The following is a 24,612-nucleotide window of genomic DNA, read 5'->3' as shown; positions in this document are numbered from 1 at the left end:
GGCTGGAGGGTGTGTGACCCTCCTCTGGTTGGTGGGAAGGTAACAGGTTTTAGGAATCTTGTAGTCAGCCTTCCGGTTCCAGCCAGTCTGGGATCCAGGTGTTTGTGCTCCTCCTCCAGCTGGGTGGGGCCTTAGTTCCTGTAGAAGAACTCAGATCTGTATCAGGTTATGCCCATCCCCCGAGAAGGCCCCAGGACCCTGCCCCATCGCCGCACTCTTGTTTCTTCCTGCATTCCCTCATTCTCCTACTTATAACTGTTGGAATCTGCCCTTTGGAACTCAGGGAAGGTCTAGGAGGCTGAAGTCTTGTTCCTCCAAACAAGAAACGGGGGACATGGGAAGGCTTTTGTATCCAAGAGGGCCCCACAGGATCCTCCTCTGTTTCAATCCCCCCTTTTCTTTGATACTCTGCAATCTTGAAGTGTTGGACAAGAAAGGGACTAGCGTTTTGGGTGGAGAGGTCATTCATCAACGTGGCAGAAGAACTTGGTTTTAGGGGGACTGGGTTTCACTTCCTCTGAATCTACAGATGGGTCGGAGCGCATCGGTGTGGTGTTGCCTAAATCAGAGAGCAGCTTAGATGACTATTTGAAGTCATCGCTTAGCCTGCCCCCTTCCCCCAACCCAAGAATCGATTCTTTTCTAGTGAGTAGAACTAGAAATTTTTTTTTTAATATAGACAATAATTCAGGCTTGGGAGAGGTCTTCAGAAGGAACCTAAACTCCAGTTTCCATCCTCATTATCTCTCACGGTATCACTTGACAGAGCTCCAGGCCTCCAGTCTCCCCTCCCCCACATGCTCCAGGCTACATCCCCTGTTACCTTTCAGAGAGCACTTTTAATCCTTTCTAGCATAAAATGCAGCTGCCCTTGGGGTAAATTCCAAACTCCTTAAACTGGCTTTCTAAATGATCCCCTGCCTGCTGCTTCAGTTTAAGCCTCCAAATCCTCTGCTCTTTGCCCACTCTCGTCCCTTAGCCTATGGCCATGCTAAACGACTTCCGCCTTCAGGTGTGTCCCCTGTGGTTTCAGGTTGCTCTCTCTCCTTTTTTGGCCTGGAATACCCTGTCTCCCTCACCAACTCTACCTGTCTTGGGAACAACCAGTCAACTTTCAGTGTTCAGATCAACTGTCACCTTCTCTGTGAAGCCTTTCTGGTTCCCACCCACCATCTTTAGGCCTGGTTCAGCCTCCCAGCCGTGTACTTTTGAAGATGTCCTTCCAAGGTCTCTTTCAGGTCCGGGCAAGCGCCTTCCCAGCAAGGACCCGGGCTTATGTATTCCTGTGTCTCAAGCAACCCACAACAGACCTAGCACGTAATTAGCACTCAGGAGATGCTTGCTGAATAAAAGGAAATTTCCCTAAAATAAGCAAATCTTTGACATTAATTTTAAATACAGCCAAGAGAACCTTCACATTAAGTGAACAAAGAGGACTATAATCCATTCCTGTGGTCATGAGCTATGAATCTAGAAAAGTTGAAATACTTAATTTCTCCCTCCGTAAAATCTTGAGAAAAATACAAATCTTTGAGCATGCAACTGAAATATGCTAGCTCTCCACCAGGGGATGCTATGCACACAAAGAGAAACCATTCTTCATTAATTTGTTCTCCCTCAAAGAGAAACTACAGAAACCAAATAACCTTTCTATTTTCCCTGCATTGCATACAATTTTGCAAGAAATGAATAACTCTCCCATCATGCTTGAACATCGCATATGCCTGGAACAAGTCTTCCTGCTAGTTAGATGCGCATGTGGGCCTGCTCGTGTGTGCACATATGCGCACGCGCACGCACGCACGCACACATACACACCCCCACCCCAGCACCTTTAAAAGATCAGGCGTCGAGTTTAAAAATGTATGATTTGTGGTATATCTGGAATGTGTTCATTGACAAATTCAGGTGTTTTTTACTATGATGTCAAAAGCAGAACGAAGTATGTTCTACGCTGCTTTTAACCCCGACATCGAATAGACTGTTAGAGAAGGGGACCCGTCCAAGTATCAGAGGTGGCGTCCGTCAGCTCTTGTTCCTGAGAGCACACAGACGCAGCAGTACCAGCTGGTGTGCACTAGTTCAGTTTTGATTCTTACAAGACCGTAATGGAAGAGCACACACAACACGATCAATATTTGGGAAGCTGCAGTTTGTATAACCAGTGACGGAGGCCTATCCCTAATGGCCTTGGATTCTGAGTGATAGTTTTCAGGTATATTCATGTTTGTCATCCTTTTAGACGCTGAGCTGGGTGAGTCTGCGTGTATTTTTCATTTGTGTCTCCTGCACACGGCAAAAGTACACTACCAAGATACATTGTCAGGATTCAGTTAGTGCTCGTGGATTGCTTGCTTATTGATCAGTTTCCATAAAAATGCTGCCAAAATGTCAGGAAGGATAATGATGAGATTACAGAGGATATAAATAAATGGGCCAGAAGGGACTGAGCAGGAGAGAAAGGACTGGTTTCACTGACTGCTCAGTGTGCTGGGCCTTGCCCTAAGCACTTGACATGAATTTCTCATCCATTCCTGACACTAGCCCAGCGAAGAAATGATCATCACCCCGGTCCCACTGCCTATCTTTTTGCACAGCTCTGACTGTTACATTAAAATACTCAATTAGGTGGTATTGCTGGGAGTGGCCAAGGCTTTGTCTGTGCCTGTTGTACCTAAGGGTGCTGGAGGTGCTGACTGAGTTGTGGGCTGTGGGCAGAATAAAGAGTGAGCTCTTATTGAATCTGACTCCCGTGTTCATGGGGATGGGGGAGACGTGGATCTCCCTGGCGCCTCTCTGCACCTGCTCCACTCAGAGAAATTGAGAGGGAGGTGTAGCCCTTGACCTTGACTGCAGTGAACTGGTTCCTATCTTCCCACTGTGATGGGGGCTTCTTTTATGGCATTTCCTTTCCTCCCTGGGACCCTTGAGTATCGTGGGAAATGAGAGACATGGGCAGCGCTGATGGACTTCAAGCACTTGGATTCACTGGGGAGTTTTTTATGCAGGAGGAGGGACTCATGATCATGAAAACTGGCTTGGAAGAAGCCATAAAGGGCCTCCAGTTTAACCACCAAGCAAGCTTTTGAAACCCTTGACAGGATTCCAGCCAGATGCCTGCTTTGTGACCTTGGACAAGTAATCTCACCTCTCTTAGCCTGAGTTTCCTCATCTCCAAAAGCAAAAAGCACAACAAAGAAAACCTTACAGGGGTGGGGGCGAGGGAGTCATGAGAATTCAGTGAGAAAACGTGTACTCCTAGAAAACATACTAGGTGCCCAGTGCTTTTCATTTTTATTTTTTAGAGCAGTTTCAGATTCGCAGCAAAATTGAGGGGAAGGTAAAGGGATGTCCCATATACCCCTGCCCCCCACACTGTCTCCCCCATTATCAACATCCCCTACCACAGGGGTACATTTGTGACACTTGATCATCATCACCCAAAGTCTGTAGTTGACCTTAGGGTTCACTTGTGGTGTTGTATATTGAGTGGGTCTGGGCGAATGTATCATGACAGGTATCCATCATCACGGCATCACACAGAGCATTTTCACTGCCCTAAAAATCCTCGGTGCTCTGCTTATTCATCTCTCCCTCCCCTCAGTCCCTGGCAACCACTTTACCTTCACCGTATTTTGCCTTTTCCAGAATGTCACAGAGTTGGAGTCACACCGTTTGTAGCCTTTCCTCATTGGCTGTTTTCACCTAGTCATATGCATTGACGGTTCCTCCATGTCTCTTTGTGGCTTGATAGCTCATTTCTTTCAAGTGTTGAATAATATCTCCTCATTGTCTGGATGGACCACAGTTTACTTATCCATTCACCTACTGAAGGACATCCTGATGGCTTCCAAGTTTTGGCGATGATGAATAAAACTGCTGTAAACATCCATGTGCAGGTTTTTGTGTAGGCATAAAATTTCAACTCATTGGTACTTTTTAATGAAAAATGTTATCTGTTCTTACTCCCATAAATTCCTCTCTCCCATGACTTCCCAAAATGAGGGATCAGTGTAGCCAAGATGCCCAGTGTGCAGCAAAAATGCTCTTATTAATTAGCCAAGAGGCTGTGATGGGCCAGCAAGTAAACAATGTACTACGAATCTGTTTACATCGGCTTCTGCAGACATTTAAAAACAATTAAACTGTCAAGGGGGCCTGGAGACAGAGCTTTGCATTTTAATGGGAAATGATTAAATATCAGGCATTATTGCTTTTGATGTGTCTGGGCTCTAAGAGGAGGGCAGACTATTGATTGGGGCCTCCAGGAAGACAGGCTGCTTACTCGGGCTACTCGACCACAATGCAGTGCAAGCTTGGAGATCTGTAACTTGGGCTGGGATTAAAGGCTACTCACCAGAGCGTTAACTAGATTTGTCAGCTTCTGTTGAGTTGGATTAAACAGGGACAGACGATAGATTGTGACTTTGGAGGGGTACTGTTGTTCCAAGGGCAGAAACAGAGAGTTAGTTGCTGATGGCATCTCTTGGAAGAGGATGAGTGACACAGCACTGAGCTCTCACCCTAGTATCAATTCGACGTGGATTAAAGTCACCGTAAAGGCGGTGAAGGTACCCATGCAACCCTGCCTAAATCAGCTAAAGCAAAGCTGCACCCTACAGCCTGTGAATCTTTGTGTCACAATTATGACAGCCATGCAGGCTCAGACTGCTAGTGCGTTCACCATTTACGAGACACCATTTTCTGTTGATTTCATTTATTCACAGATGCTTGGCAGATCACACGTGGCCCTTGCCCTCTAGCCACTTACAGGCCAGTAAATGTAAACAGCTGAACGCAATCAAGTTTACTAGTCTGATGATAGATGTTTGCGTTGGGTACAGACAGAGGACGAAGGGCACCCTGTGCTGGGCAAGATCTTGAAGAGACCTGTGGAGGTGTGAAAGAGCCTGGTACATTAGAAGAATGCAATTTGTTGGCATGTGGGGTTGGGAGCGGTACTGTGAACAAATGGGCTGGATGGGCCCAAATCTGTCCCCTCCTTGCTACGTTTTAAAGGGTGGGAAGACCTTAGCCCTAAGGTTTAGAAACTGTAATCAGTAAAGAAGTGATGCAGATGTTGAAGTATATCCCCACCTAAGGCTAAATCGAACAGGTGAGCACTGCCTTCCCCTCTGCCTTTCTGTTGCTTGAAATCCTTCCACTGGTCCCACTACCCAAGAGTATGCCAATCGAAGAACAAGGCACTTTGAAAATGAAAACACTTTTGCGAGAGCTGGCATTTACTCAGAAATTTGTGTACATGCGTTCAATTAGATGACTTTGCTCCATAATGCCTGACCAAGACCAGCCACACGGAGGACTAGGAGGCTCGGGAGACATGGGATGCAAGAGAAGGTAGGGCCTGGGGTGCCAAGGGGGCTGCCACGCCTCCTAGGGAGCTCTTCCGGTGGTGGAGTTGCAGCAGCTGGACAGCAGCATGAAGGCCCTGAGTGGCTGAGAACTGGTTTGGGGGAAAGGAGAGACAGGAGAACAGAAATAAACTTCACCTGCCTTGCAGTCCGGCTCCCTGTCAGCCCTCGCTTGGTTTATTTCTGTGCAGTCTAGACATCCAAAGATCACGTCGCTCTCCTCCTGGGGGATCTCACGCCCCAGTGCGCTGCCCAATGCAGCCCCTGTATGGTCATAAGAAGCTATGGCGCAACTAAAAGAAGACAGAGTCTCTTGATTAGACCCGGTAAGACCACTCCGATCAAGATGACTTAATTTTGCCCCTTGAGAAATGCCTCTTTCAAAAGAGCTCTTCCATTGGCCAAGAGAGACTGCCTCCATATTAGGGTTTGCTATTTTTGCTTGAAGGAAGTTGGCATCTCTCCTGCATAAGGAGTTCACGGAAGCCGAAAGTCTTCCGTTAGCCATTTTGGTTTGCAAACAGGGATCTGAGCATATGCAACCGCGTGTCTTGTGGCCTGAGCAGTAGCTCAGCTTCCCAGCCCAAGGGCAACGGGGAAGACCCCATGGCCACACTCTGAAGCCGACCATCTGCCCCTCTAAGCATGACTGGCTAGCTAACTGATGGTTTGTAAGGGTTAGGACTGGCTACATAATTTGCAGGGCCCAGTGCAAAATGAGAATGTTAAAAATTTCTGCTCTTTGTTCAAAAATTGTTAAGAATTTAAAAACAGTGACCGCAAAGCATGAAACCGGGACACACTTCCCCGCTGAGGAGCGACACCTCGGCCCACTTGGGTTCTGAGGGCTCCTGGTGCTCGGGCCCCTGGGCTGTGGGCGGCTGACGGCGCTGGGGGAGGATGCTTGATTTCAGGGCAGAACAAATTTTCTCCATCCTCTGCCTACTGCTGAAATGCCGTCCTTGCAGCTAAACCAATTTCGCTGGAGGCTGGATCCCTTTGGGAGGGGCTAACGTTTGCAGCTGTTGTCTGTTACACTCTTAGTGTTGGATGGAAAAGTGGAGGGAGAGAGCACAAGGCAATTTTGATTATGCAGAGACGCTTAAGGGAAAAAAATTATGTAAGTTGATGGAATGCTTTTGGGTATACATAATCTTCTTTTCCATATAGCACCGAGTATGGGTGATGGGCTTCATAAATATAGCTCCTTGTGGGTGTCAGTAATTTCTTCAATATTCATTGATAGTGACGATATTCAGACCTTGAGACAGATTTCCCTTCTCTCTGACTCAAGGGAAGTTTTCCCAGAGCCACATAGAAGGAGAATCCAATCTGTTCAATAGGAAAGACTCGTTTGCTCCCGGAATAACTAAATTTCCATTTCCATTTGAATTTTGAACCAAAATAGTGGCTCTTCCATAAGGTAAAAATAAAAAGAATGACAATTTGGTTTGGGATTTCACTTTTCCTTAAAATTTTGATTCCTATATTAACACTGTTGAGTGCTTTGGTAACGTGTGTGGCATGATGCTAAAACAGACTGTGTTTCTTGCTTTTTTGTTATAATTAGCCAAAAGCCTCGTCACAGGCTGCTAGTAGATGCTCTGAGTTTTTAACAAGGGACTTCAATATGAAAATGTTCTTTTTGACAAGAAACTCAAAATTCAAGTAAAATTTCAACATTTGATGAGTGATTGTTACAGAGGATTGAGCAACTGTAATTCTTCTAAATGTTTATTTTGCTTGTAGCATTTTCTATTCATCAATAATTCAACTTCAAAATAAAAAGACACATTTTCCACATCCCAGAAGCTATTGGGGAGCCTTTCAGACAACAAGATTTCTGACAGCAGGAGAAGCATCTACCAAAGAAGGCAGCTAGCTCCAAAAAGTCCTCTAATGTGCTGAGGGATCCTGTTACAGACCATTTTTCGTAATTCTAGAAGGCAAAATAAAATTTTATGCTTGGAAATAATAAGTTTAAGCAAATAGTATGAGTGAAGCTTATATCTGAGTCCAAGCAATGGTCTGATTATTGCCAGAACAATACTGCTACATGATGAATCATTAATGATCTGTGAGAGTCATAATGGTCTGTCACTAATGCCCATTAATGATCTCTCTATACCGCGAGTATGGGCTTGATGTTTCTGGCCAGTACCTTGGAGAATACTTTAGATATGCCTTAAACTTTCTCTGATCTCCTCTCTCTGTGTCTGCTCCAAATGTAGACAGCAATTGTCTGGGTAGGACCAGCTTATAAAGAAGCATGGCTTTGTTAAGGAAGTCGTATTCAGGTAAGATTTATTTAAGCGATGTTTTTGAAGGACAGAGATTTGGGAGCTTATCCTGGACATTAACGCTTTTGTGGAAATTAACAAAATTATGCCGGAGATCTTTCTGTTGAGATCTTTGCTTTCCGGATGGGACAGGGGCTCTTGAGTTTCCCTGTACTCCATGATGTGTGGCTTTTGAACATAGACTCTTTGAAAAATGCTTTGTTTGTTTGTTTTTCCTAAGAGGAATTTTTAGATATTAATTGTTATAGAAGCGTGAGTGTGTTTATCTGTCTATTTAAAGCCCTATTTGTATTTAGAAAACTGTGACACCAGCTGATCTGAGAGAGATTTCCTACCTCCAGATTTGCCTTTATGCAGACAGCACAAAACATTCATCTGAATTTCTGAAGGAAGGAAGAAAAGAGAATAATTATAATCGGCTTGAAATGTATTTTGCCTTTAGCTTAGGAAGGGAAGGAAAGAGAAGGCAACCCAGAGCGACGAGAAAGTGGACACAATCGCACATTAATTCTGAGAATCTTATTAGGTGTATCTTAAGGGAAATCTCAGAAGATAGGCACTCCATGACATCTAAGCGAAACTGGGAGACGATCTGTTCGTCCATGGCGGCGGGGGAGATGCCGCAGATAGCTAATGGAACCAACGCCCAAGAGCCTCCGGCTCGCAGAGAAAAACAAGATGAGAGAAGGTTGCCGGAGCCGTCAGTTTCAAGCCTCAGAAAATAGCAAGACAGGGATTCTTTGGGAGACTTTAAATCTCTCCGCTGGCTACTTTTTGATGAGAAATGTGAACATCTCACTAAATGGAAAATGGCATCTTTTGTTTTGAAACTTTTGCCAGTCTTCATATTATTTGAACCAAGTAACCTCATCAAGCAAACGCTTCCATTGCAACCCTTTGCACTTTGTTTATCATTGAACTCGAGACATCCCAGAGCATGCTCACCCCTCTAAATGTGTTATTTTGCTAGGACATATTGTCCAGATGAGCGATTACTCTTTGCAGTTCTTATTTCTTCAAAATCCTTCCCCCTGTTCTGAAACTGCTGAGTTAGCATGTGTTTATTCATGGAATTAACTGGGATTAATAGATTTTCCCTTCTGAGTACTTCGCAGGATCTCCCGAACTACTTGGAGTGATCCTGGAGCATCCCCAAATGAAGGTTAGGACTGATCTGTCGTGTTGCACGGGCATTGCTTATTTGGTTATTTCCAGTTGATCGCATGAAAAGGAGAAGTTCATTTGAACAGTTAGGGCGTCAAGGGCAGTATTAGTGATGGAAATCATTGTAGAATTTGTGAGGTCGGTTCAGCATTTCATTTTCTAATTATTCTCACAATTCATGCCTCTAATAAACCCATCAAAGTTTCCACCTGTCAGATGGGAAATGGCTTATAATCATCCTTAAAGGGACTGCGGAGTCTACGTACCTTATAGTACGTGTGCCAGAAACATTTAAACCCATCTCCCTGCTTGTAAAGTATTTGAGTGGAACGAGTACATTAATTCTTTGCTGAGTAAGGTCTGTGACATAAGTAATTCTCACCAAACAATTATTGCATTGACAAGTGCATGCATTAATTGGAAGTGATCAGATTGCCATCTAAGCTGTTTGGTTAGATTCAAGCACAAACCAATTTTATGCTTACAAAAGACTTCTAGATTGATTAATGAAATGTTGTAAATAGATGTGTCTGTTTTAAATAGATGTATGTTCATGGCAAACCAAGGCCCTTTGCAGAAATGAGTGCAAACTAGGGGACAGATTGGCAGTGACTGAGGATGCTGCAGTTTCTCTTTGAAAGGAAAGTTAAAAGTACTTGATGCGATACAGGGTAAGCTCTGAGTCCATGGTGACATAGTGCAAATGAGACCAGGACAAAGGATTATGCCACCAGAGGATGACGAGTGCCAAGAAAGTTCAGGTAGTTTATCTCTTTGTCTTTAGATGGTTAAACACTTCACCTCTCATATACTGAGACTGTCCCAGCCACCGCACCCATAAGCTCTTTAAAGAATTCATTTCAATGGCTTTCAAGGCAAAAACATTCTCCCTAAATCCCCCATCCTCTAATGAAGTCTGGTGCCTCTCATTTGGTCCTCGGTGAAGCTAAAGGACAGTAGCTGTACTCCGTCTGTGTCACCCTTCACCCTGGAAGCCCTCACGATCATGCGTATTGAAATCAAGGAGTCCAAGGCTCTTTCGCCTACTAAAAGTTGTGTTTCCAACTCAGCCACTTATTTCTCTACGTGTTTATGTCCTTGCTGTGCTGCTTTCTGCTCGTCCCCGTGACTAGTTTTTCAGCTTTTCAAGGTCCCTTCGTGTTCTTTTCTTTTTCTGGCTGGTTAGGGGCCTTCTATTCAGTGGCTATCCCTACATCTGCCTAGAATTCCACATAGCGTGTAGATTCAGAGTTTCCAAAATTTAGGACACATGAAGACAGATTTCCCCCTTCTTCGGCAACTATAGGAAACAGTGTATTTGTGGATCATTTTCTTATCGATAGGCACTTAGGAAATGATATAGTTACTGTTTTTTGTCAATAATCGCTTAGTTTGTTTTTTAGGGGATGCAGATGTGTACTTTGAGCTGTTTCCCCAAATCACTCATTCCAAACATTGAGGCCACTGTTACCCGGGCAGTGCATCCAAGTGCCTTCTCATAATACGCAATTCTTACTGCCTGGCCCCGGGCCTGGGGCTGAGCAGATACTCGGTGTTTGTTGAGTAAATGAATATATCGACAATGGCTGCATAGAACAACTCAAAAACATTTCAATCTATTTGCTCTGGACAAATGATGAAACAATCTAAGCTGATCTTATAAAACTGACTGGAAGGACTGTCTTCACATTGGGTCTTTAGAATGTATAGTGTATTTGCCTTTGCCATTGCTTTGGAAACCAGAGGCTTTGGAGTTGTGAATACTATTGGAAGTGAAGAGGTCATGGATGGTGGGACAATTTATCCCAGCAGCTAAGCTCTTGAGAAGGAAGGAGCGTAGCCACAGGATCAAGTACCTTTTGGGTAGAAAAGTTTCTGTAAATTCCCCTTGGAATACCATTTCTGTAGGAGAAAGATGAATGTGCCTTAACTTTCCTTTCCAGCAGTGCCACTGGGCATGGCCTATAAGTTTAAGCATATCTCAGTCTACAGAACAAGTGTGTCTTGCTTTATACAACTAAATTGTTTCCGGAAAATTATATGTAAATCAAGTACCATTTGAAATCCACATGGGGTATGTAGTAAGGGAAGGAGCCTTTTTGTGAATGTTTTTGTAAAGTGGAAACTTCTTTTATAACATGCATTTAAAGGATTACTCTTTAATCTATCCATTTGAAAGTCTGAATTTTGCATACCAGAATGAAAACATAATCTACATTCTGTTCAGAAGGAAGTCTCTGACCAGGGCTTGCTAAAGTATGTTTTAATAGTGCCTTATTTGAATCTTTTAAATGGTGACATTTAAATCTGTTTACTCTGTTTTGCAAATTTTCTGAATCATTTATTAGTGCTTCTGATGATTTAGCAGCTATTGCCTGATACAACATGATACCACTGCCTTCTAAAATACAATTGTTTAAATATCTTACTCAGAGGTATTTACACTATACCTGTAAATAACAAGTATAGTCATTTACAAATTTAAAGAGGGCATATGCGTGTCTCCTGGACCCGAAACTCTAATCTGTTACTCGTGCTGACTTGCTATGTCTAGTTCAACAAGTAGCAGCAATGTCCAAATATTAACCCTTTCTCAATATATTCCATCCTTTACTCTGTTCTTAGAGGACTAAGAATTATCGTTCAGGAGCCTTTCCTTGCATAACAAGATGGGTGTTATTTAGGCATATACTTGGGCTCCAGAGGAGTCGGAGTTGGGGATGTTTACTAGGACTCGTTCTTTGGTTGGTTCTGTGCACGCATCTCTGTGTAAATACCAAATACTCGGGAATTCTTTGTAATAGTCGTTGTTCTGCTGGGGCCTGACTGTGCAGTTGCGTAAGGAGATGTTTTTCCAGCTCTAATACTAGCTCATATGAGGAAATATGATAAGGTCTCCAAATGCCACCCTCATCATGTTCCTTCTCTATATAAAAACCTTCACTGGCTTCATTCTGTTTGCCAACCGGTTGGGGGCAGGGGGTGGTTGACTTTATTCTGTAAGCAAGGACCACCATAGTCCGGCTCAACATAACCTTTCCAGTCCCATCTCCCTCCTTCCCTAAAAGAATTGCTTCAGGCAATCCAGTCTCCTTCGTTGCACCTAGAGGAATTTGTCCAGTTCAAGAATGTGTTCTCTATGCAGTGTCCTCTCTGTGATGTGCTAACACTGAGAGAGGTGCCAAGATTGGGGAGCCATAGGTCCTGCCTGCCAGGAAGGCACAGACTGCTCGCCCAGCTAGCTAACACCAGACGTACTGTGATGAGTGCTGTAACGGAAATACAGAAGGCCACAGGGGATCAGGACTAGGATAGACGCCTTCTGCTGGCTGGATTTGGGACGGCCTCATTGACGAGGTGTAATTTAACCAGGGACTTAAATGTGTGTGAGACTTTGGTTCATGTCCTCTGAGGTGCCCTTTCTAAACCACCCCCCTACCAAACAACTAAGATTTCTTCACCCCTGGAACTCTCGTAGGACTTACTGGCTAAACCAACCATATGACACACATTCTGAACTCCCTCATTTGTATTGAACTTTGTGCTCATTTTCTGCATTGGATTATAAATTCCTAGGAGGCAAGGCTCATATTCAGCCCTTCTTTTTTATCCCCTTAATCAATAGCACAGAACTAATAACAGTGGTAACTTAAAATGCCATTTTTGTGGGGAAAAAAAAGCCCAAGCTTTTGTTTGGGTCCTGAGAATTCCTTGACTTCTTAGTTAACCACTGCTACGACATAAAATATCGAGACAGTCAGAACAAGACCGCTCACGTTCACTGGCTGAGCCAGCCTGGACCACGTACAAGCTGCGAAGATTCCTTTTGCCGCCTTTCATTCACTCAGCAAATGTGCCCTGAGAACCGACTATGTTACAGGCGCTCTGCTAGCTTCTAGATGTACAGTACTGAATAAGCCATGGAATATATAGTCCTGAAGCAGCTCAAGCAGCCTTTTTGGTCTCTTTCCCCTAAGTCACATCATAACCCTGCTCTATAGATCTTAACACTCCAAAACAACCATTCAGGCTCTTATTTTTTTCCTTTCCATATTATTTCATTCTCTAAATATGTGATGCACTTGATCTTTGTTCTTGGTCAACAGTTTCCTTCTTCCTCTTCATGAAGAAAAAGAGGCTTGGAGGGGAGGGGAGAGCTCAGCGGTAGAGCACGTGCTTAGCAATGCATGAGGTCCTGGGTTCACTCCCCAGTACCTCCATTTAAATAAATAAGCTAATTACCCCAAAAAATTTAAAAAGAAAAAGAGGTTTAAGTAATCACCATAATGATTAGATTGTATGACCAAGAAAAAACAGCTACCATTTGATAAGCATCAACTATGAACCAGTCCCCAGCTTAAATACTGTACATGTATAATTCTAATTCTTACAACAAGCCTGCAAGGGAGGTGAATATTTTCTTCATTTTACTGCTGAGGGAACTGATACTCAGAGGTTAAATAATGAGAGAGTTCCCCAGTTAATGAACATTGGAGCTAGTCTTTAAAACAGGTCCGTGTAATGCCATACTATCCCAGATATAATGGATTTTGAACAAATACTGGCTTGTTGATTGGCCAATTGTTACTATTCTGATTGCAAGATCTTTAGATATTTAAAACACCAATGTAAGAGGTTGGTAGTCTTTGGTTACGATCACTCCCAAGCTCATGTCTTTTTGTTTCAATGGCAATTCTGTGACTGCTTTATGCATAATAGAAGCACAATTATTATTCTGATACAATATAACTCACTTTCCTTAAACATGTTTTACATGAATACATGACAGTTCATCTCCATAACAGGAAAATTTAGAATCTCAGTTAATGTTACAGTTTCTGTCAGATGCTCAGTTTCAAGCTTCCAACTCAAAATTACAATGTCAACTCATCTCAATAAAATAAAATAGTCTGATTTTATAGACATATGAAAGCTGACTCAAAACACTCATCACTCACAAAGTATCCAAAATCACATTTCAAGCATTAGCTTCAGTGTTGTCTAACTACACTGTTTCTCTATGGTAGAATTCTATATCCTGAGCTGAAAATTCTGTAACCCAGCTGTTCCCAAACTTCAGTGTGTGCCATCAGTATCCTTTGCGAAACTGGCTAAAATTGGAGATTCCTGGCTGATTTGGTTGGAACCCAAGAATTGACATTCTAACAAGTACTCCATCTGATTCTGGAACGGAAGATGACACATATCTCACTTAGAGAAATCCTGGAACTATTCTCCACTCATTACTCGCTTCCCAACCTTCACTGTTGTCCCTCCCTCACCAGCCTCCCACATTCACACATAAGAAGTCGAGTGTATATTCCTTTTTAAAGGTTTTTTTTGTTTGTTTGTTTGTTTTGCTATTTAGATATAATTTACATACAGTAAAAGTTTGATCAGTTTTGAAAAATGCATTCACTCATGTAATCTACATTCAAGATAGAGAACATATCCATCACCCCAGAAAGTTCCCTTACGGCCCTTCCTAGTCAACTGCCAGAAGCAACTATTGAACTTCCTCTCTCATCATAGGTTAGTTTTGCTACTTTAGGACTTCATGTAAGTGGAAACATTACGTAGGTGCTTTTTTGTGTGTCTGGCTCCTTTCACCCAGAATAAGGTTTCTGAAGTTCACCCAAGTGTCTATGTGTATGGGTAAGTCATTCCACTTTTTCGCTGAGAAGTATTCCATTGCATGACTATGCCAGTTCGTTGACCTGCTCTGTCATTGAGGGACATCTAGACTGTTGCCAGATTTTGGTCACAATGAGTAAAGCTTCTATAAACAATTTTTACAAATCTTTTTGTGGGTATCTGCTGTAATTTCTCTTGGACAGACAGCTAGCAGTGAAATTGTGGGGTACTAAGGTTGATAGAAATTTAACTTTTAAGCTACTGCTGAACATTCCCTTCCTTTTACACTCCCACCAATGAGAATTGTGATTGTTCCACATAATCGCCAACATTTGGGGTTGAGAGTTCTTTTCATTCGTCCTATTCTTGTGTGTGTATTGTGGTATTATATTTGGGTTTTAAGTTGCATCTGCCTGATGACTAAGAATGTTGAGTACTTCCTCATGTGCTTAGTGGCTCTTTGTATATCTTCTTCATTGAAGTACCTGTTCAAGTGTTTTGCCTATTTTTCACTGGGTTTTTTGGTCTTACTATTGAATTGTCCACAACAGCCTCTCACTATCCTTTTAACATCTGTAGCATCTCTAGTGATGTCCTCATTTCCATTTATTATATTCATAGTTCGTATTTTTTCTTTTTCTTGCTCTATATTGCTAATAGTTTAAAATTTTATTAATGTTTTCAAAGAATCAACCTTTGGCTTTAGTGATTATCTCTATTGGTGTCATTGATACCCTCATTTTTATGATGTCCTTTCTCCTTGTTTATTTGGGATTTAGTTAGTTCTTCTTTTTCTGGCTTCTTAAGGTGCAAATATAAATCACTGATTTTACAACTTTCTTTTTGTTGTTGAGTAAAAGCATTTAAAGCAGCTATATGTTTCCCTATAAGGATTGCTTTAGATTCATTTCATTTTTCAATATATTGTATTTAATTATCATTCAGTTCAAAATAGTTCCTAATTTCCTTTTACCCATGGCTTATTGAAATGTGTGGTATTTGATTTCCAAATTTGGGGGGCAGGTCTATGTACGTTCTTGATGTTGATTTTAAACTTGATATTGTTGCAGTCAGATAACATATTCTGTTTGATTTTAATCTTTAGGCATTTATTTAAACTTGTATGATGGCCGAGCTCGTAGTCTGCTTGGTGCCCTTGAGAAGAATGTGTTTCCTACTATTGGTTAGTGCAGTGTTCTGTAAATTTATATCAGGTCCAATTGATTGATAGTGTTGTTCAATTCTATACTCTGATTTTTTTTGGTCTGTATATTCTATCAATGCCTTAGAGATGAGTATTGAAACCTTCAACCATAATTGTGGATTTATCTGGATATCATTTTATTGTTACCAATTTTTGCTTCATGTATGTAATACCTTTGTTAGGCATAAACATGTAGGAATTAATATTCTTGATAAATTGACCATTGTATAATTATGAAATTTCCTTCTTTATCTCTGGTGGTATTCATCGCCATGAAGTCTACTTTATCTGACACTGGTACTGCCACAGCATCTATGTTAGGCTCAGTGTTTGCAATATGCATATCTTCCATTCTTTGACGTCCACCCTCTTTGTGTCTTTATGTTTAAAGTGTGTTTTGTAAGCAGCATATAATGCAGTCTTTCCTTTTCTTCTAGTCCCCAAATTCTGCCTTTTACCATTTATATTTATATCATAAATTTTTTCAATTTTTTAATTGAAGTGTAGTCAGTTTACAATGTTGCATCAATTTCTGGTGTAAGCATAATGTTTCAGTTATGCATATACATACATATATTCCTTTTCATATTCTTTTTCATTATATGTTACTACAAGATATTGAATATAGTTCCCTGTGCTATACAGTATGACCTTGTTGTTTATCTATTTAAATTATAGTAGTTAGTATCTGCAAATCTTGAACTCTCAATTTATCCCTTCCCACTCCCTTTCCCCCTAGTAACCGTAAGTTTGTTTTCTATGTCTGTGAGTCTGTTCCTGTTTTGTAAATAAGTTCATTTGTGTCTTTCTTTTCAGATTCCACCTATAAGTGATATCATACGATATTTGTTTTTCTCTGACTTACTTCACTTACTGTGATAATCTCTAGATCCACCCATGTTGCTGCAAATGGCATTATTTCATTCTTTTTTATGGCTGAGTAGTATTCAATTGTATAAATATACCACAACTTCTTTATTCAGTCCTCTGTCAGTGGGTATTTAGATTGCTTCCATTTCTTGGCTATTGTAAATAGTGCTGCTATGAAAGTTGGGGTGTATGAGTCTTCGAATTAGAGTTCCCGCCAGATATATGCCCAGGAGTGGGATTGCTGGTTCATATGGTAAGTCTGTTTGTAGTTTTTTAAGGAATCTCCATACTGTCCTCCATAGCAGCTGCACCAAACTACATTCCAACCAGCAGTGTAGGGGGATTCCTTTTTCTCCACACCCTCTCCAGCATTTTATATCATAATTATTGATATGTTTCGATTTAAATATTCCATTTCGGTTCTTGATTTCTATTTGTCCAATCTCTTTGCATCTTCCTGTTCCTCTTTTCCAGCCTTTTTGGGGGTGAATCACAATTTTTTTTTCATTTTACATTCTTTGTATTATTTTTAGCAGTTTCACAAGATTACAATAAGCATCTCTATTTCTGCCACTTTCAATGTATATTCTATTGCTTCCCATAGAAAGTAAGAAATTGGCAGCATTATTCTTCCAATTATCCCACTCACAACCTTTATGATCATTTTCTTATATGTTTTATTCTACATGTGTTACAACCCCCCTTGTTACTTCATTGATTATTTTTACTATGAACAGTCAATAGTCTTTGATGTGATTTCTACACACACACCCCCCAACATGCACATACTGTTTTTGAAAAATATTGATCCTTTTTACTTAGCAATATATTTACTCCTTCTGGTGTGTTTCATTTCTTCCTACAAAATTAGATTTCTAGGTGGTATAATTTTACTTAAGTATAAAGAGCTTTTTTTTTTTTTTTGAGTATTTCTTGTAGTGTGTTTCTACTGGGTAAAATTTTTTCAGCTTTTTTTCCTGAAAATTTCTTTATTTCACCTTCATCTTTGAAACATATTTTTGGCTGGATAGGTTTGACAGGTTTTATTTTTCTTTCAGCAAGCAGATGAAATGATACTCCACTGTCTTCTGTCTCATTGTTTCTGTTGAGACGTTTTATATATTATTCTTATCATTGCTCCCCTGTATGTAGTATTTCTGTTTTTCCTGGATGCTTTCAAGATTGTCTCTTTATCTTAGTAGCTTTAGTAGTTTGTCTCCGATGTGCTTAGCTGGTTGTTGTTTGTTTTATTAATCCTGGTTGGTATTTTCTGAGCTTCTTGGACAGTTAAGATGTCTTTCCATAAATTTTGAAAAATTGTTGGTTGTTATCCCCTCACATATTTCTTCTGCTCATCCCTCTCTTTCTTCTCCTCCAGGGACTCTAATTACTCATATGTCAGATGGTTTGCTATTGTCCCACAGATATCAGAAGCTCTGTTCCATTTCTTTTTGCTGTTTTATTTCTTCCTGTTTCTTTTTAGATTCTTTATATTCACATGTATCCAAGTCACAAATTTCATTCTCTGCTATATAGCCAGTCAACTGATAATCCCTGAGAACAAATTCATCATCTCTGACAGTCTACATTTCACTTCTAGCCCTTCCATTTTTCTCTGTCCATAGTCTCCATCTCAACGCTGACATTCTATACCCATTCGTGCATGTTAGTCACCTTTTCCATTAGATCTTTTAAAATATTTATCACAGTTACGTTAAAGTCTTTGATGATTTCTTCATCTAGGCCACCTCTGGGATTGGTTGTATTGACTCTATCTCTTGAGAATATTTTCTGTTTTCTTCCTTTTTTGTAAGTCTTCTGTTTCCATTTAAATACCAGTCACTATCTGTAAAAGAGCAGAAACTGAGGTAACTTATATCAATGTCCATGAATGAGAATACCCTTTCTTCCTTAGGCCGTTACTGTTTGGTTTGGGATAAGGCTACTGTCGGAGTGATCTGTAGCTGAGCTTTGTTGTTGCTGCAGTTCTATTCAGTTTACAACAGGCTTCACTTTATTTAAGGGAAGGAGTATAGCTTTCCCTTTAGCAGGATTCAATCTGATAGTGCCTGGTAGTTTCTCATACTTCAGCAGGCTCTGTAAACTGGAACGCTGACAGGAGTGGGCGTTCTCGCTTTCATCTCTTGCCCTTCACGGCAGTAGAGGGCCGCTGACTGGTACTCAGTGTGCTCAAGGTACGCAGCACCTGTGGGGTTTCTCTCCGCGATTATCCCTGCCCTCCCTGCACTGTGCACCTAGAATGGAGGAGAGGGGGGTGTCTCCCTCAGTTTCCCTGCCCCTCCCCCAATGGCGGATGACCACCATCTCCTACTCATTGTAAAGCCTAGAGTATGGGAAGAATTCTAATTCCTACTTTCTGAATTTTGTTTACCATGGTATCTTAGCTCTATGCTTGAGTACCATTATTGCAGAAGTAATCGAACCTAATATAATGTTAGAAAAATATCTGACAGCTACATAATATTCCAAAATTCTGTGTATGATTAACTAAGCATATGGCCTGGTTAGACCCATTCTCCAATTTGGAGGTCAGAGTTGGTTCGTGCTCAATTTTCAACAAAAGCTCTTTGTGGAGTCAAGGGGGTATGGCTCAGGGGATGGAGTATTTGGGAATGGGAGAAGGGGAAAATGTTATCTCTTGCCTACTCACATTTAAATGCTAGATAAGAGACTGACTTCCCTCTGAAACTTTGAAAAAAACTGGAGTTATAACTTACGGAGCTCAAATAGGAAAGCTACAAAAATTGTGTCAACTTAGAGTAGAAGCAAACAGGCCACTGTATGATGGATTATGATTCATAAAAGGCTTTTATTTAATATAAATGTGTTCATATTTTACCGCTCATAAGGTTCCTCAACAGTATGAATTCACATTTTTCTCCAGTTTTTGCTTACTGTGGCTTTGAAAAGGATAATATAATATTAAAATACTGGGTGAGTGAAAGTCAAAGTTATATGTAAAATATAAGTTTTCCTGTCTGTCTTCTTTTTCATACTAAGTGTTATGACCTTATTGAACTTGGGAGACAGTTTTTTACACAAACTTGAAATAAGGAGTTATATGAAAGTAATATCCAATGGGAAAGGCATAAACATCGCAGAACTCAGATCTTTTCCCACCCCTTTGTTGTGCACTGTAATGCCTCTTGGAGCATTCTTTGTGGGGTATACTTCCAAGCGTCAAAAGACAAGGAAACGTCAATCATTAGCTTTGTTTCACATTTTACTAGGTACATTTTCTTAGTAGAGCACAAAAAATGTGTAGGCTTCATCGATACCCTCTGCTTTTTTAGGGTGCGTCTAGGAGAACTGCTCTCCCGTAGAATTAAATAGGGTGAGTTGGTTGCGCAGTGATTTCCTCCATGCGTCTCATTGGGTTTCATCACGTAAAACGTGATGTGATCATGGGCTTTAGTCAGAATGTTATTTTGTTCACTTAAGATTCATTCTCAGGAAGGTTGAACAAATTTGAATTTCAGATGGAAGCTTTCTTTATGTGCTTCAGTAACTCTTTCCCTTTATATAAGAGAAAATCTTCTTGTGGGAGAGATCTACAGATCTCCTCAGGGCCGCGGGGCCTGGACTAGCAGCAGGGGGCCTTCACTGAAGGCTACTGCATCCTGAGCCTCATTAATGGGAGCGCTCTGCATATTTCCCAGAGACAACGTCCGTTGCAGTTATCCAACCCTTCCAGAAATTTGACACTGAGCAAAATTTGCCTTCATCTCCTACTAGAAAGCCTCTGAGTTAAAACAAAAACAAAAACTTAACCTAAAAATCATGAATGTCACTCTTGCTAAGAGACCACGCCATACAGTGAGCAGCACACAGGTTACCGAGACAGCCTCCAGCACGCCCTAGGTCTGGGATGCTGGGCAGGTTACGTAGGCTTTCTGAGCATCGCTTCCCACATCTGTAAACATTGAGGTAAGCATAATACCTTCCTTGCAGGGTTACCGTAAGGATTAGAGAAGGTTTGTAATGAGCGTAGCACTTAGTAGGCACTTACCAAATATGAGCTATTACTATGGCAGCAAAACATGGTGTTAAAAGCAGGGGCTCTGGAACCAGACTCTGGGTCCACATCCTGCCTCTGATATATACTAACGGCCACTTAGGCAAGTTGCTTTACCTCCTCATACCTCAGTTTGATCATCCCCCAAATTAGGGAAAATAATAGTACCCACCTCTTCGGTAGGAGAAAATTAATTAATACATGCAAAGGACCAGTGTCGGGCACATACAGTAGGTACAGTGTAAGTATTTGCTATTATTCTTTTCCATTCCAGACAGTCCAGACCAGGGCAGGCTCTGGAGATGGGAGCCCATTGGAGGTCTCAACTGCAGATCAGTCACTTCTGTTGGTCTACAGTAGACGGAAGGTTCTGTCTGTTTTTATCAAGATATGTGTGCGGATAAACTTGGCTTTAATAGCATGTGTCAACAAGAAAAATAACAGAAACTGCATCTACAGTTTATTGTGTGTCTACTATATGTCAGGTACCTGCTAAGCTCTTTTCCAATGTTAATCCATTTAGTTCTCACAGTTACCCTAGGAGATAAGTACTATGGTTATTTTCATCTTACAGTTGAGGAAACTGAGGAACAGAGAGGTTAATTGGCAGTCTGAGGCCACACAGCTAACATGCCATGGACTCAAGATTCACACCTAAGTTTTCTACTTGTAGAGCTCGTGCTCTTAACCACTCTGCCGTCCAGCCCACTGTCCTCTGTATTAAGTGGAGAGCCTGCCCTGGAGCTTCTGGCTTCCTGTGCTTCATGACTTTTTCAATTTGATGGAGCAACTAAATATGATGGACAAATAATTCTATGGCTATGTGATAAACTCCCATGACCATTGTTTTTCTGATTAATGGTGGATTAATTAAATTCGAAGAGGTTTTGTGTCTGTAGATCTCTTATTTTATAGATAAGGAAATAGGGTGTAGACAGTTTTCCAAAAGTCTCAAGACAAGTTACTAGGAGAACTGAGACTCAAACCCGGGAGTCTTCCATCATTCTGCTGAGCCTGGAGTTTGACAAGTGGAAATGATGCTTGACATTGGACACAACTAAATACTGTTTCTAATTATCATGGGCAAACTCAAACAAACAAAAGCTGCCTTATTATAATGTCTAGTCCTTACTTTTGCAAATGCCAAGTCATGCTTTGTCCATTACCAATAATGTCAATATTTCTGCAGGGAGGAGAAAAGGAGCTTCAAGCTTCCCGGGCAGTAAAAGGAAATATCAGTGCAAATGCAGGCCAAAACAAATAGCCTTAGTTAGGAAAGAAGCTATTATCTTATCAATACTCTTGGCCTTAAATGGCATTTCCTCTGCTGCAATTACAAACACCATCTGCAGCCGGCTCCTCTGAAAGAGGGAAAGGCTTGAAATTTGTAATGCGTGGTGCTTGCTAGCTGAGAAATCTCCCAGTTCAGCTTGGGAAGAACAAGGGTGCAGTTTCCGTTCAGTGAGGCAGAAAGGAGCTGTTCTAGACATGTATCAACTTCTCATGCTCTGGGTGTTAGATTCAGGGAGCTGTATCCCCTTAAATAACCATAATAACCCCTGGGCTTCACTAGTCTTTACTTGTTGCTTTTCTATGAACAGTGACAGAGGGTGTGCGTGTCTTTCCTACAGACTTAGCCACCCTGTTGGCACACCGTCATTTGTGTACTCAAGATGGTCCCTTTAACTCAGGAAATTATAAAATTGGAAAAAAAAGCATGAGTGAAAAATTGGTCTTATTTTAGACAAATCATTTCCATCCTCATCAAATCCTATTACTTATTTCCCCATAATTCAGGTTAAATAGAAAATCTATTCAGACGAGAAGGCCTCTGAAATGTTTTCCAAATCAAAGTGAGAAATAAAACGAGCCACAACTTGTAAAAGATACTCAACTATCACTCAAAAATAGATTAAGCAAGCCATAATGTCCAAGACAAACAAAACTCAAACTATTTTTTAATAAACTTAAAAAATTTTTTCGAATAATTCTAGATTTACAGAAAAGTTGCAAAGATGATACAGAGGGTTCCCATTTACCTTCCTGTTAACATCTTAAATTACTGCGGTACATCTGTCAAAACTAAGAAACCAACACTGGTGCATTACTATCAAATAAACCACAGATTTTATTCAGATTTCCTCAGTTTTTCCACGAATGCCCTTGTTCGGGTCCAGGGTCCCATCCGGGATACCACAGCTCGTTGAATTGTCACATCTTTGTCTCCTCTGGTCTGTGACAGTTTCTTTGTGTCATTGTTTTTCAGCTGGGACTGTTGTAACAGTAACACTACATGGCTCGTTTGAGTCTCAATGATGAGACCACTGACTATCCCAGCAACTCACCTAGTTGACAGATTCTGATCTGGATGTGGAAGGACTCTCCTGAACAGAAATTCTCCTTTAAAACCACCTCATGACCAATCCCAGCCTCTAAAACCCTCTAAGTCCTCTTCACTAACTCTCCCTGTGGAGCCACTACTGAGCCTCTGACAAGGGGGCACTGTCTCTTGGTCAGCAGGTTTCACACACCCAGCTTTTTATGACCAACAGGCATCTTGGGTGGTCTCGGTGTTGGGGCTTTGACAGAGGGATCCATGATGATTTGATTCAATCACTGACCAAATGCACGAACCCTTTCTACAACATCTGATCAGGGCTAGTCAGGCCTGTGTGAACCCCACAGCCCCTAGATGAACACTTCCACTGACCGGGCACTGATTACCTGCCGAGAAAATCCATTCTATCCATTTTGAACAGCCGCAATTGTTAGAAGTGGCTTGGTCAAAATGAGCTCTAATGGGTTTCCTCGCAGCTTCTCTTCATGGACCCTATTTCTGTCCTCTAGAGAATCAAGTTATCAGATGGAAGGTCAGCTCCATCTGCAGTCCCACTACAGGGGTCTGGAAGGAGTCAGACACACTTGGGTGGTCCATCTTTGTTCAGAGAGTATCACTTGGTGGGTGTCTGAATTTGGGAGTGTAACTCAATTGCCCCTCTCTGGGCATCATAGGATGATTGTGAAAATGAAATGGAGTAACACATTTGAAAGCCCCTAGCTCACTGCCAGGCACAGAGAAGATTCTTAATCCATGAAGCTTGATTGGTCAGGATGATCAACTCCTGAATATCCAAAATGAAATGTACCATTTACGTTGTATGATTATATTCACTGCTCTTCCTCACTGCAGTGAATTCTAACTTGCCTTCTTATAAACTAATTTCCTAAAAGATTCACTTTTATTTTCCTGTTGATTTTTTTTTCCTCGAGGCTTAATTAAGCTGTTACTGAACAGCACTGAAGTGTTCAATAACCTGAGAGGATCAGTTCATAACGTTCATGAATCCCATATATTGCCAACGTGTGAGATTAGTCATGGTAGTGGATGGGAGAATTTGGCAGGGATTAGCAAATACCCTTGTTAATCAACAGAATATGCAAATTAGACCCCCCACCGCTTGTGACATTGATCTCCATCTCCATGGCAACACCAGGGTTAGCTACATACATGGCAAGAAGTGATTTCAAAGCTGCAAAGTATGATAGAAATCACTGCAATGAGCATCGAGGGAAAACAAAAACACCCTGTGAAGAGTAGTCCCACTTCTTGAAGAAATTCATACAACTCTCTGTAAGTTGGGTATTATCTTCACTTTCCCAGGGCCTCTACTACTGGAATGTTAATTGACAGTGACTTAAACAGGAAAAAGCTGACAACAACGGAGGGTAGAAAGAGGTCAGAAATGATCCACAAAATATAGAATCCATCTAGTTGACCAAACAACTATTTTGATTCTTTTTATTGAAGTACAGTCAGTTACAATGTGTCAATTTCTGGTATACAGCATAATGTCCCAGTCATACATACACATACATATATTAGTTTATAAATTAAGATTATTTGCGTATCTGTGTGTAGCAGGGTTGTCTGGGTTAGTAACCGAGTTCCAGCAGTCATTAGCTTTGTGACCTTAGGCAGAAATTTAACCTCACCTCACCTCCTTGTCCTTATCTATAACTTGGGGCTAATAA

At 41.3% G+C, this 24,612-nt stretch overlaps 1 protein-coding gene and 1 long non-coding RNA gene across 5 annotated transcripts in view; both read left to right on the top strand.

Moving 5' to 3' along the window:
• The window catches only part of FGF13 (fibroblast growth factor 13), a 464,387-nt gene that overhangs the window by 357,699 nt on the left and 82,076 nt on the right, over nt 1-24,612 (top strand). The gene's annotated exons all lie outside the window — the stretch shown is intronic.
• Nucleotides 5,400-23,340, top strand: LOC116662225. Its single transcript, XR_004318239.1, has 3 exons — nt 5,400-5,410; nt 17,416-17,423; nt 23,273-23,340. It is a non-coding gene; the product is annotated as an uncharacterized LOC116662225 (long non-coding RNA).

The sequence above is a fragment of the Camelus ferus genome, chromosome X, assembly GCF_009834535.1.
Source record: "Camelus ferus isolate YT-003-E chromosome X, BCGSAC_Cfer_1.0, whole genome shotgun sequence".
NCBI classification, from domain to species: Eukaryota; Metazoa; Chordata; class Mammalia; order Artiodactyla; family Camelidae; genus Camelus; species Camelus ferus.
Note: the sequence above shows the minus strand (reverse complement) of the source record. Positions and strands in the feature narration are given on the sequence as shown.